This window comes from Balaenoptera musculus, chromosome 7 (assembly GCF_009873245.2).
Source record: "Balaenoptera musculus isolate JJ_BM4_2016_0621 chromosome 7, mBalMus1.pri.v3, whole genome shotgun sequence".
NCBI classification, from domain to species: domain Eukaryota; kingdom Metazoa; phylum Chordata; class Mammalia; order Artiodactyla; family Balaenopteridae; genus Balaenoptera; species Balaenoptera musculus.
In genome coordinates, this window is record NC_045791.1 from 92,272,344 (window position 1) to 92,284,231 (window position 11,888).

General features: G+C 44.4%; 1 protein-coding gene across 2 annotated transcripts in view; it reads left to right on the forward strand.

The window, feature by feature from the left end:
* The first annotated feature begins 10,514 nt into the window (after positions 1-10,514).
* Positions 10,515-11,888, forward strand: part of SMARCAL1 (SWI/SNF related, matrix associated, actin dependent regulator of chromatin, subfamily a like 1) — a 49,756-nt gene continuing 48,382 nt past the window's right edge. Inside the window, exons 1-2 of one of the 2 annotated variants that reach the window (XM_036858481.1) lie at positions 10,515-10,729; positions 11,825-11,861. The gene's annotated coding sequence lies outside the window, so the exon portion shown is untranslated. The remainder of the gene's footprint in view (positions 10,730-11,824; positions 11,862-11,888) is intronic. The other variant, XR_005020656.1, reaches the window with a different exon arrangement.

Here is an 11,888-nt window from a genome sequence, read left to right on the forward strand (position 1 = left end):
CAACAATTCTACACATACCTAATGCCATGCTCCACACAACTTTCAAATGTCCCACTAGATATTTATAGAGCTGGAAACTCATTTATAATCATCTGAGCTTTAGAATGTAACTTCATTTTATATGTAAACAGAAAGACTTTTTAAAAGGCTTTTAATATACACTAAGTATACCCTAAGAATGGAACTACTATGTAAACTGCAGGAAGATTATACTTTATATTTTGTTCAGTGCTTTACCAGGAGTGGTTCACCAATTTGGAAGTCACATCTCTGACAGCAGTGTTGCTCGTGGTAATTGAGACTTCAATATCCCTGTATTAGTCTTCATTCGTAGCTGTCACATTTGTGGTGATTTTACTTTTAGGGACTAGAGTCTATTTCATTATATCATCTAGTGGAGTCCTCTCTGAGCTGTCACCTATTGAAATACACCCCTAAGTTCCATTTCTAGCCTCTTTCAACTCTAAGCCTTTCCCAGCCCCTCTTCTTATCACGCCCAAACCAGACACGGAAGGCTCCTGCTGCATTTCCCTTAGGATAATGCCTGACATCCAGGTTTGGAGGGGGTAGGAGTGAGAGGTGGGCATGGATTTCCTGAGCTCCCTGACTTTTGGGGGAGAGGACCAGGGAATGCCCTTGTGTGTCACAACAGAAAGAGAACCAGCTGGGGCTTGCTTACCAGAGGAAGACTTTCGTTGCCTCACTCCTGCCACAGCTGATACTGCCTTCAAAACAAAGCTCTTAATTTATAGGCTTCAGATTAAACTTACATTTCCTGAGCACCTCTACTATGCCAGCCATTGTGCCAGGTGTCTCACAAGCACTGAGGTAGATGTTATTGCCCCCACTTTACAGGTAAGGAAACTGAGGCTCAGTTTCTAAAGTATGGAAGTGATCCCAAGAAGTCCTCCTGAAACCCCCTCCCTGCTTCCAGGAAGGGTTGGACAGTTCTTCCCACGTTCCATCCCCTTTGTCCCTTTCTATGCCTACGCAGGCTCGGAGGAGAAGGGGGCCAGGAGGAGTCCTGGCCAGATGGCAGGGTAATAAATGACTCTGATTTAATCATTTGTTGCTCTCCTCTTAATTAAAAAGCTTTTCTCTGAATGACTTGCTGATCACTCAGGCAGTACACACTGTTTGGGTGAGGACTGGAGCGCCAAGGGAAATCTAGACTGAGAGGAGGAGTTGGCAAAAGAGGTGCCAGATGGGTAGAAGAAGCCCACCCTACACATGCTGTGGGGAGACAGTTTCAGGGCCTCTCTCTCTCTTTAGGCCTGAAACGTGTTCAGTCCAATGACAGAGCCTTAGGGAACTGGTTCTTCTCTGGGTCCTGTGTTTATCTGGAAGCTGACTCAGCCATAGGGCTCTTGAATTTCTGAGATCAAGATGTAAGATTCATTTTATCTAACATGTGGCTTGGCACTCAGTTTCCCCGAAGCCCCATCTGGCCTTGGGGAATGGTTAGATGACCTACGGGGGCCATTTTGCATATGTAATGTTACTTATACACTTGATACACAGGGGAGGAGGTGAGGCAGGGGAGGGGGGATGTGGTTGGGGGCTCCCGTTGTTCCAAGTGTTGTCAGGATCTGCAGTTGCAGTCAAATGACATGATTTCATAAGCTCTCTACATCTTCTGTACAAGTACAATGTATAAGTCCCTGTGACTAAAATCTGCTTCACAGCAATTATCATACAGAGCCATGTTTTCAAAGCCTCAAATGTAATTAGAACATGTTATTGACAAAGCGTTAGCTAAAGATTTAAACTTTGAATTTGTTCATGAGGGATTGGATTTGTGAATATTGAGACTCCCCCCTCCCCCCTCACTTCAACTGCCGTTGAGAGTTAGATTGAGATGCCAAATTCAATCAAAGACCACATAACACCCCCTACCGAGGGACTCCTGGTCCTCCCTTACTCATTCAGACTTGCCAAAAGGACCCCAAAGATCGTGTCCTTCAGGAAAACATCCTGTCAATCTATAACTCTCTCTCTTAAAAGTTATTTCATTTAATTAACCAAATTTTCCTCAGCATTTGTGATTCTGTCAGATCTGATCATCCTTGGAGCTACCACTTTTCCTGGTTATTTCTGGATGTCAAATTCCTACTTGTCCTTCAAAGGCCAGTTCAGGTACCACTCCATCTACTTTGCCTTCCTTGTCCTGTGGGCCCTCTGCACCCACCATCACATTTTTTTTTTATAATTTATATATATATATATTTTTTTTTTTTTGGTTTAATTTTTGGCTGCATTGGGTCTTAGCTGCGGCACTCAGGATCTTCATTGCAGCATGTGGGATCCTCCACTGCGGTGTGCGGGCTTCTCTCTAGTTGTGGCGCATGGGCTCCAGAGCGCGTGGGCTTTGTAGTTGTGGCCCGCGGGCTCAGTAGTTGTGGCGTGAGGGCTTAGTTGCCCCTAGGCATGTGGGATCTTAGTTCCCCAACTAGGGATCGAGCCTGTGTCCCCTGCATTGGAAGGCAGATTCTTAACCACTGGACCACCAGGCAAGTCCCTCATATCACATTTTTGACACACATCTCCTCTCTTCTCCTAGACTATAAGCTCCTGGAGACAAACATTTTCTTTTTAGTGTTTGTATTCCAATCATGGACAATGGCATCTTGCAGACAAATAATAAAGAGTTGCAGAGGCTTCTTACTTTGTTTCATCTGTCTGCTGTTATGTTATCAGCCCCACCACTGTTTTCATTAGCATAGCTTTGTAGCACATTTTCAATTTTAACTCTAGAATAATAGCTTAATATATTGATCACTTCCTATGTTCCAGGCAATGGGCTAAGAGCTTTACATGATCTCATTTAATCCTAACAGGAAGTCTCTGGGATAAGCCCAATTTTTCCATTTTATAATGGAGGAAGCCAGAATAGGAAGAAATTAACTTACTTCAGTACAAGTGCAAAGATCAAAGTGCAGAACCATGTGACTAGCATGTTACCCTGTATAGAAAAAGGAATGAGGGATAAATATGGTTTTATTTACATGTACATAAAATATATCCAGAAAAATATGCAAGAAAATGATGACATTTATTGCCTGTTGGGCAAGGGATGGGTGGCTAAAAAACAGGGATGCAGGCAGATGCAGATGCAAGTCTTGGAGGCACTGAAGCTTATACAATTTGGGAGGGGGCAGCTTTTCTTTTTTTAATTTTATTTATTTTTGGCTGCGTTAGGTCTTCGTTGCTGTGCGCGGTCTTTTTCTAGTTGCGGCGAGTGGGGGCTACTCTTCAATGCGGTGCGCGGGCTTCTCATTGTGGTGGCTTCTCTTGCTGCGGAGCACAGGCTCTAGTCCTACCGGCTTCAGTGGTTGCAGTACATGGGCTTCAGTAGTTGCAGCACACAGGCTCAGTAGTTGTGGCGCACGGGCTTAGCTGCTCCGTGGCATGTGGGATCTTCCCGGACCAGGGCTCGAACCCGTGTCCCCTGCATTGGCAGGCAATTCTTAACCACTGTGCCACCAGGGAAGTCCCGGGAAAGGGCAGCTTTTAAAGAAAAAATAATACAAAATGAATATAGAATTAGGTACAGGACCTTAGAAGAGGCCTATTGCAAATGAGCGTCCCTGAAGTCGAAGCTTACATAACTTCATGTTAAATCTGCTTCCAGATGGAAAAAAACATTTCACTGTATGTGCTTTTACATGTGTACAGAGTTTGAATCATGTGAATGTATTGCTTATTCAAAAAATATATCGTTTTTTAATTAATATTTTTAAATGCTATCTCTTCAACTGATAGCATGAAACAGGCCTTTTAAATTGTGAGAAAAGCAAGTAACTAAGTATTTTCATTTGTTTACAAGCAGAGAAGGAGGTGCGTGTAGCAAGCTAGAGAGGGTGCTGAGAAAGAATTCTGGAGTTGTCTGTTTACTGGAAACTGAGGGGTAGTGGAAGGTGGGGATTTACCTCCATCATTTCAAAGTACAGACTCGTGCTGGGAGTCTGAAAGCCTTGAGTATGTAATACTTACCGGACTTCACATCACTTGCTGTACAAGTCGGGTTAAGGAGAGAGTCCCTGCTCTTTCAGAAGCTTACAAGAGGAAAATAAAAACTCAAATAATATTGAACTGATTGCTAAGAGGGAGGCTGATTTCCTGGAAACAAGGGCTGGAGGACCAAGGAGGTGAGTGGACTGGATGCTAATGCTCTTTCCCAAATGGATCTGATGGTCCGTGGTTTTCTGTTATTGCAGCCAGGAGAAAGAGGTCCTTTACTGTAAACTACCTAGAAAGCATTCATTCTCTTAACCGCTCAATTAGGATAATTTACCCTCGTGATAAATGGGACTGTTCCTTCTCTGTGATTTAGTCTGAGCGGGCCTCCTTCTAATGCAGGTGGAAATAGCTCTGTTCTCAGCAGATGGCCAACCTGTGTCCTCACCACCCTAATGCCTCAACCTGCAGCTTGCAGCGTGGCTCTGCAGAAGGGATTGATCGCAAGCCCCCAGGTCAGTGGGAACATAAAATAGATAGCAGCTCCCTCCATATATCTCTCTCCCATAGACAGAACAAATTTGAACATGCAGAGAATCTGGAGTGGACACTAAGGAGAATCTTCTGACAGTTAAGAAACATGAAATACTGGAGTAAGGGAAGGAAGGAGCAGCACGTTTCTCAGATCCAGAGGAACCCCACACTTTGGATGGTTATTTAGATGCTGCCTTAGTTACAGCGGAGACAGCATGCAGCCCTCAAGGCCACTTAAATTTCCCTCTACTTTTGAAATTCCTTAACGATTGAACGACCTTTTGTTTGTGCGATGTTTTATTTGAGTCAGGAGCGGATCCCCTTTCTTTCTCTATTGAAGGGGGGAAGGTAACTGACGGCCACAGAAGTAAAAATCAAACAAATGCGAGCGGGGAATGTCTAGGGGACGGTAATATAAAGTGTTACCCTTACAGTCTTTGAGAACTGAAAACCAGGAGAAATTCAACACATGCAACAAACTACTAAAAATAAGTTTTAGTTCCATGATGTGGGCAGGCTGGTTATGGGGTTAGAGGAGCAGAAGGGGGGGAAAGGGAAGAATAAAAAGGTAGGTAGTAAATGTAATATAAGATGAAAAAGAAAGAAAGAAGAAGAGATAAAGCATAAACATAGAGAACCAAGGAGTAAAGAGGAGCCCAGAGTGATGGGAAGCAGTAACACGGGCTAAGATCATGGACTATTATTCGCCCCCTGGTGGCCTTCAGAGGTATTGCACCAAGCCAATGACATTGAATGTTAAATTTTCGCATCTGTAGACACAAAAGGGGGGCTACCAAGGGGGCAATTTCCCATGGGATGGATTACCTATTCTATATCAAGAGTAGAATATTAAGCAAAGTCTGATGGCTCTTCCCTTGTTGTAGCACCTAGGGAGCTGCGTACTGGATGAAGAGTAGGAGGTAGGACATCTGAGAGTTTGGGTTCCAGTGTTATCTGTATCATTGAACAAGCTACTTGTCTCCTCTTTGCCTCCATTCTCCTTTAATAATCATGAAAGAAAGCAATTTTTTCAATTCATATCTCTGTAAAGAAGCTGCCTAGTATACAGAAAAAAACAGCAGTCCGTAGAAAGTTCCATTTACTACCCCAGCTTTCTAAGCAACTTCACGTCCACTGCCGCAGTGGGAGGTGAGCAGCGGGGCACTCTTTGAGTGCTGTGTGCTGGACTCAGACATTCAGGCTCCCTGAGAAGGAGACGTGCTGCCGGAGTCTCCCTCCAAGGAGCTTTCCAAAGGGACCATCTCACCAGGCCACGGGGCTTCCTGGTCTGGACTCCTGCTTGGCTTCCTAAAAGAACTTCCTGTTGGCACTCTCACCTTCCTCCAGGGAAACCTCCAGTCAGCAGCAAGAACAATCTTCTTAAGACACACACCATATCACACTACTCCAGGGTGAATCCTTTCAGTGGTTCCCCACTGCTCCCAGAACAAAATCCAAACATCTTTCTGGGGCCTGCAGGACCCTGACAGTATCTGTCCTACTTGCCTCTCCAGCCTCACCGTGTGCCCCTCGCCTTCCCTCTCACTGTCCTGTGGCCATACTTGCCTTCTTTCAGCTCCCCTAACATGCCCAGATCTTTCTTGCCTGGGTGCCTCTGACTCAGGACCCTCCTCCCTATGACATTTACTTGACTGCCTCCCCTCTTCCTTCTGGTCTCAGCTTCAAGGCCTTCCCTCAGAGAGTCCTCTCCTAACCACCATGAAATAGTTCCTTCTATAGTCTCTCCTTGGGCCCTCTGCTTAGGTCCCTCAAGCACTTATCATTTAGTTTGTCTCCTTGTGTGTGTCTGTGTGTGTGTGTGTGCCTCCCCAACCAGATTGTAAGCTTTAGGAAGAAAGGATGACATCTCTGGGTTTTTATTGACTGTTGCAACCCCAGGGCCTTTGCCCAGTGTATGGCCCATAGCAGGTCCTTGAATTGTTGCTAAACGAATATATGGATGGATGGGTGAATAAAGTGGAATTTGTGATTTTGGAGAAACAGGAAAAGTGAAACTTCACAGATTTAAGAAAACTGGAGCAGGGTGTCAAGGGGGGGGGGGTGCTTTTGGCAAAGCCATCCCAGCAGAAAAGGTGCCAGATTTGAGGGAGAGGCTTGTGAATTAATCACAGCCACCAAGACCAGAAAGTTTGAGAAATTAAGATGCTTGGAGAACCCTCACACCAAACTGTGGGATACATGGTGTAGAAATAATACTGAGTTTCTGTCTTTATAATACATTTAGAGCTTTTGGGGGGAGGAGCGATGGGGGTGCAGATGAGAGAAGGGAGAAAAACTGAACTGTCAGACTCAAAGCAATTAAGTCCATCAGAATGGAACAACCACTAAGGAAGGTGAATTTCTTGGCTTGTAACCCTTCACATGGCTCCTCTGTGCTTTGGATATGCAAATGTCTTTACCAACTGGCAGCACCCGAGGAAGGAACAGCCTCCGTATCCACCCAAAGTCTTGCACCTGCTTCCGAATCTTATCACAGGGCTCTAGGTGTAATTAACTTGAGTGATGACATGCCCTTGAGGTGCCTGTCAAAAACTCCCTTCCCAAAGGGCTGTCAAGCCCTCTCTAGGGGATCAGAAACGGAGGGAAGAGGGAAGGCCAGGGCCTGCATCACTAGCATGTAAGCTCCAGGAAGAGGATGCAGTAGGTACCCAGACATACTGTCAGGCAACGGCAAGCATGCAACAGTTATCTGTAGGTTTAATTAGTGTCAGAAAGAGTCCTACAGTGGAAATGATGTTCCCTGTTCCAGCCCAGCCCCTGCCTGGTCCTTCATGTCAGGCACAGCTAATTCCTCTGGTGTGTTTTTACAACACACAAAGGTGCTGTCTGAACTAGCAGCTGATCTGGCCTCTGTTTCCTCACATATAAAACCACATAGTCCGTTCTAGCTTTAAAATTCAACATATCGATATATCTGTGAATCATCTACCTATCAATGCGTATTTGTTCACTGCCCACTAATACCATAGGAGTGGACTGGTCTTATGGTTGTCAGATAAAATATAGGACCCTCAGTTAAATTTACATTTCAGATAAGTAATACTTTTTAAATATAAGTACGTGCATGCAGTGTTGGGGACAATTATTTGGGACATTTGCTAAATCTGACAGCTTTAGCTATTTGTCTTCTATCCTCCAAATACTGTAATCTTTTGGAGGAACAGGAATAGGATCTTATTCATCTTTGGAATCCCTTGCAATTGTGTCTGCCAGATTTTTGGATTTCACAGACTAAATATAATTGGATATTTTTGAAAGGAAAACTACTTTTAATTTTGGTAAATAAAGGCATTTATGACATTCATCACTTTACTAAAGAAAAGTCAGTTAAACTTTAAAAAACTACTAGATGAACTCTCAAGTCATTTTAATGTAATTTTACATAATTATATAAATCTTTTTAAAAATTAACTTTACAAGATGCCTATCACATTGTCCTGTTGTTTGTGTGCGTCTAAGGCAATCAGGTGACACTTCAAACCAGTTGGCACTGCCCAGCTGACCTGCATTTGAGGGCTTCAGCTGTGCAGTGTTTATTTGAAGGCCTTGCATGATGTTTTCACTTTTTTGCTTTAGCTGCCAGGAAGCCCTGAGTTAATTTGGAGCTCAGCTGCTATAACTAGCCTCTCTCTCCCCTGCATTCCTTGGCTCTGGCGCTTTCCTTCAGGACTTTAAACCTTTTCAATGAATGAATTTTTACTATAAGTTGCCTGAAGAACTTTGGAAGTATAGAAATTTAAACAAAAAAGCCTTGCATATAACAGTACTCAATAAACGGTGCTGTTGACAAAGCAGATATGAACAATGAGTGGTATTTGATTAGTTTACTTTCTGAAGACAAGGTGTTTTTTAACTGAATTCTTTTTTTTTTTTAACATCTTTATTGGAGTATAATTCTAATTTCCCATTCTTAGAATTTTTGAATGTTTGAGCTAGAAAGGTAAGCACATCTTTTAGTTCAAATCCAGACTTCCCGAATTGGGATTTTGATCCCATGAATCCATAGGAATACTAGAATCCAAGCTCCACTGGTCCACATGCCTTCTTACCACACATCAAATGGCAATATGTCATTCTACAGGCGAGCCAACTGAGCACAGCCAAGGGCAGTGACTGTCGTATGAATTGGTGGCAGACGTGGGTGAAGTGCCCAGCACCCAGCTTTCTTAGCAAATTAACTGAGTCGGCTGGGGAACAGAAAGGGCAGGGAAAGATGTTCATTCATTTCTGTTCACACTATAGAGTAGGAAATGGCAGCTGGGTGCAGAGAAATGAAGGACCTGAGAAGATTGACCTCAAATAATAGCAACATCCCTCTCCCATCTGTTCTGGGATTTCACAGTTCACTAAGTGCTTCTCCTGTATTTTCTCAATTTGATCCTCACCACAAGGAGATTTAGCAAGGTGGTACTGTTTTCTCATCCTAACTTCACAGATGAGAACTTAGAGGCATGGTCATGTGTTGATGTGGCCAATAAAAGGGGTGGAGCTGAGATTTGAACACTATCTAGTGCTGAACTTCACTCAAGGCCTATAGCCAGGCCAATGTTTCTGTCCTTTAAAAAACCAACCCGGGGCTTCCCTGATGGTGCAGTGGTTGAGAATCTGCCTGGCAATGCAGGGGACACGGGTTCGAGCCCTGGTCTGGGAAGATGCCACATGCCGCGGAGCAACTGGGCCCGTGAGTCACAACTACTGAGCCTGCGCGTCTGGAGCCTGTGCTCCGCAACAAGAGAGGCCGCGATAGTGAGAGGCCCGCGCACCGCGATGAAGAGTGGCCCCCGCTTGCCACAACTAGAGAAAGCCCTCGCACAGAAAAGAAGACCCAACACAGCCAAAAATAAAAATAAATTAATTGATTAATTAAAAAAAAAAAAACAACCCGATTTACTGTTTCAAAAGTCACACAAGTTCTATATGATTATTATAAGAAAATTCAAATAATTCAGAAAAATATAGATTAAAAAGGAGAGGAGTGTATCCCATCCTCCCCTGTTCCTGAACTATGAGTTTACATGCATTGATAGGTAGGGATTTTTTTTTTTTTAATGGATCAAACTATACACATTGATGTGCTTTGTTTTTCTTAACAATACATCTTGGCCATTTTTCCAAATCCTTAAGTAGAGATCTACCTCTTTGTTTTAAAATGAGCCATGTTTGAAAATAGAATAGCAACATTTATGTGAATACTGATGACAGGGAAATATTATATTTACCACCAATATTTAATAGTGGAGTTGATTATGGAGTGGAAAGAGTGTTGGTGCTCAGAAATGGGGTAAACTGACTCTGATAGTGTCAGCTTACTAATTTTCTCTCAAAAGTGTGGGCTCCAGAGTCAGAATCACAAATAGGCTAATAAGGCTTTGAAAGAGTTATCCAGTAACTGCTCAGTTTTCCCATCTGTAGAAGGGGGATACAAATACTGTGTGTTCCTTAAGGTTGTAGTGAGGATTAAATGAGATAATTCACATTAAATGCTCACCACAATGACTGATGAAGACAGTGATGATGACAACAATGACAGTGACGACAATGCTAATTCTCTTTTGATCCAAGAAGGTCAGGTCGGGGTTGGAACAGCAGGTGGTGCTTAAACTGCAAGGTTACCTTTGGCTTGTCAAATCAAACTCTGTGTTACTACGATGTTGTACATTTTGCACAGCTCATATTGCTTCCTTCCTGGGTGTTAATAAAAATAAGGAAGAGCATGGAAAACAAAAAAACAAAAACCTCCGACAACTCCTGACAGCGTGACTCCAGTTTTGGAAACAACGACCCAGGCTTTCACGATCCGGTGCTTGCTGAAACCTTTGAGGGACTCGAGGACTACAATTCCCAGGGTGCACGATTTCACCCCCGCCCACGGTGTTGCGTCTCCTAGTTCTCACCAGGCTCCGAGTTCAAACTACAAATCCCAGAAGGCCTTGCAGCACTGCTCGGGTCTTCCGTCTGAGGTCTTTCACTTTTTAAAGTGTAACTGGGGCCGCGTTGCCCTCTGGGAAGTGTAGTTCCTCGGGGAGCGACCCCACCACCAGCACTACTTCTGAGGCCCGGCTGCTGAAATAAGGCGAGCGAACTGGCAGCGCTCGAGTAACTGGGCCTAACCGGCCACCCGGAAGAGTAACCTGGCTCGGGAGGACCCTGGAGACGCGCCTGGGTTCGGGGTCGGGCGCGAATGTGGCTCGCATTCTAGGTCTCACCGGGTGAGAAGGTAAGCTGGGAGAAAGGCAGCGGTGGCGGACGAGACCAAATGCCACCCTGGAGCAGGGAGTGGGCCAACGGAAAGGGTGAATCCAAGTGGAGATGATAGGGGTGGGAGTGGCGCTCCCATACTGCCAGGTCGGGGAGAGGCGCGCCCCCAAAATGGGGTAGAACACAGGTCTCAGCACAAAGAAGAGGGGCGTCCATGTAGTGGGATGGCCTTATGGTTTGGGGCTGATCACTGGGACTTCATCCCATGGCGTCGGCTCCCCTGGCTAGTGGAGGCAGCGCATCTGGCCTTGGACCTGGAGCGTTTGGGGGCGCAGCAGAGCGCTGGTTGGAAAGTTAGGCAGGAGTGTTTTACCCGGGGAGCCTGAGAACTGCAGCCGAGCCCGGGAACGATGCCTTTCCCTAACCCCTTCTTAACTGCTGGTGGTTGGAGGAAGTGGAAGGTCTCTAGGGATCGATGTTTGGAGTTCCTGTCAAAGAGAGCCCCAGCAGGAAGGAAACCTTTTTACCCTGGGGAGCTTCTCAGAGGCCCCCCACCTTATCATCATTATAAACATTACGTGGCGTTACATTGGGTAGCGGCTCTTCAGTTCGAATCAAGCCAGAGAAATTGGTGTCCAGCGCCTGGGTCTAGAGTATTATAAAAGTGGCTCAGCTCATAGAAAAATGACCTAAGTAAATTAATTGGAAAAAAAAAAAATCGGGATAGGGATACAAAACAGAACACATATAATCATCCTATTTTGTAATAAATCATCTGTCTTCCAAATATTATACATGACCTGTATCTATGGATATGGATAGAAAAAAATCAATTATACTGAACTTTAAACTATGAACAGTGGTTATTGATGGATACTGAGATTACAGATTAATTTTACTCTTTTCTTTACATCTTTATGTAGCGTCTGAATTTGTACAGTGAGCGTATTACTTTTTTTTTTTTCCTTATTTTTCCAGAAGAGTCACTCGTTGCTCTATGGTGGTGGGTTTACCACCTGCAGATTGACTTGCCAGGAATGATAAAACGATGGTATTCGAGGGGTGAATTCAGTGTACAGTGTATGTGATACTAATGCTTTTTTCCTTCTTCCAGGTCGGAAAGAGGCTGTTTGAGCAAGTGTCACGCCATGGTATGTGGTTGTTTCGGTCTATGTCAG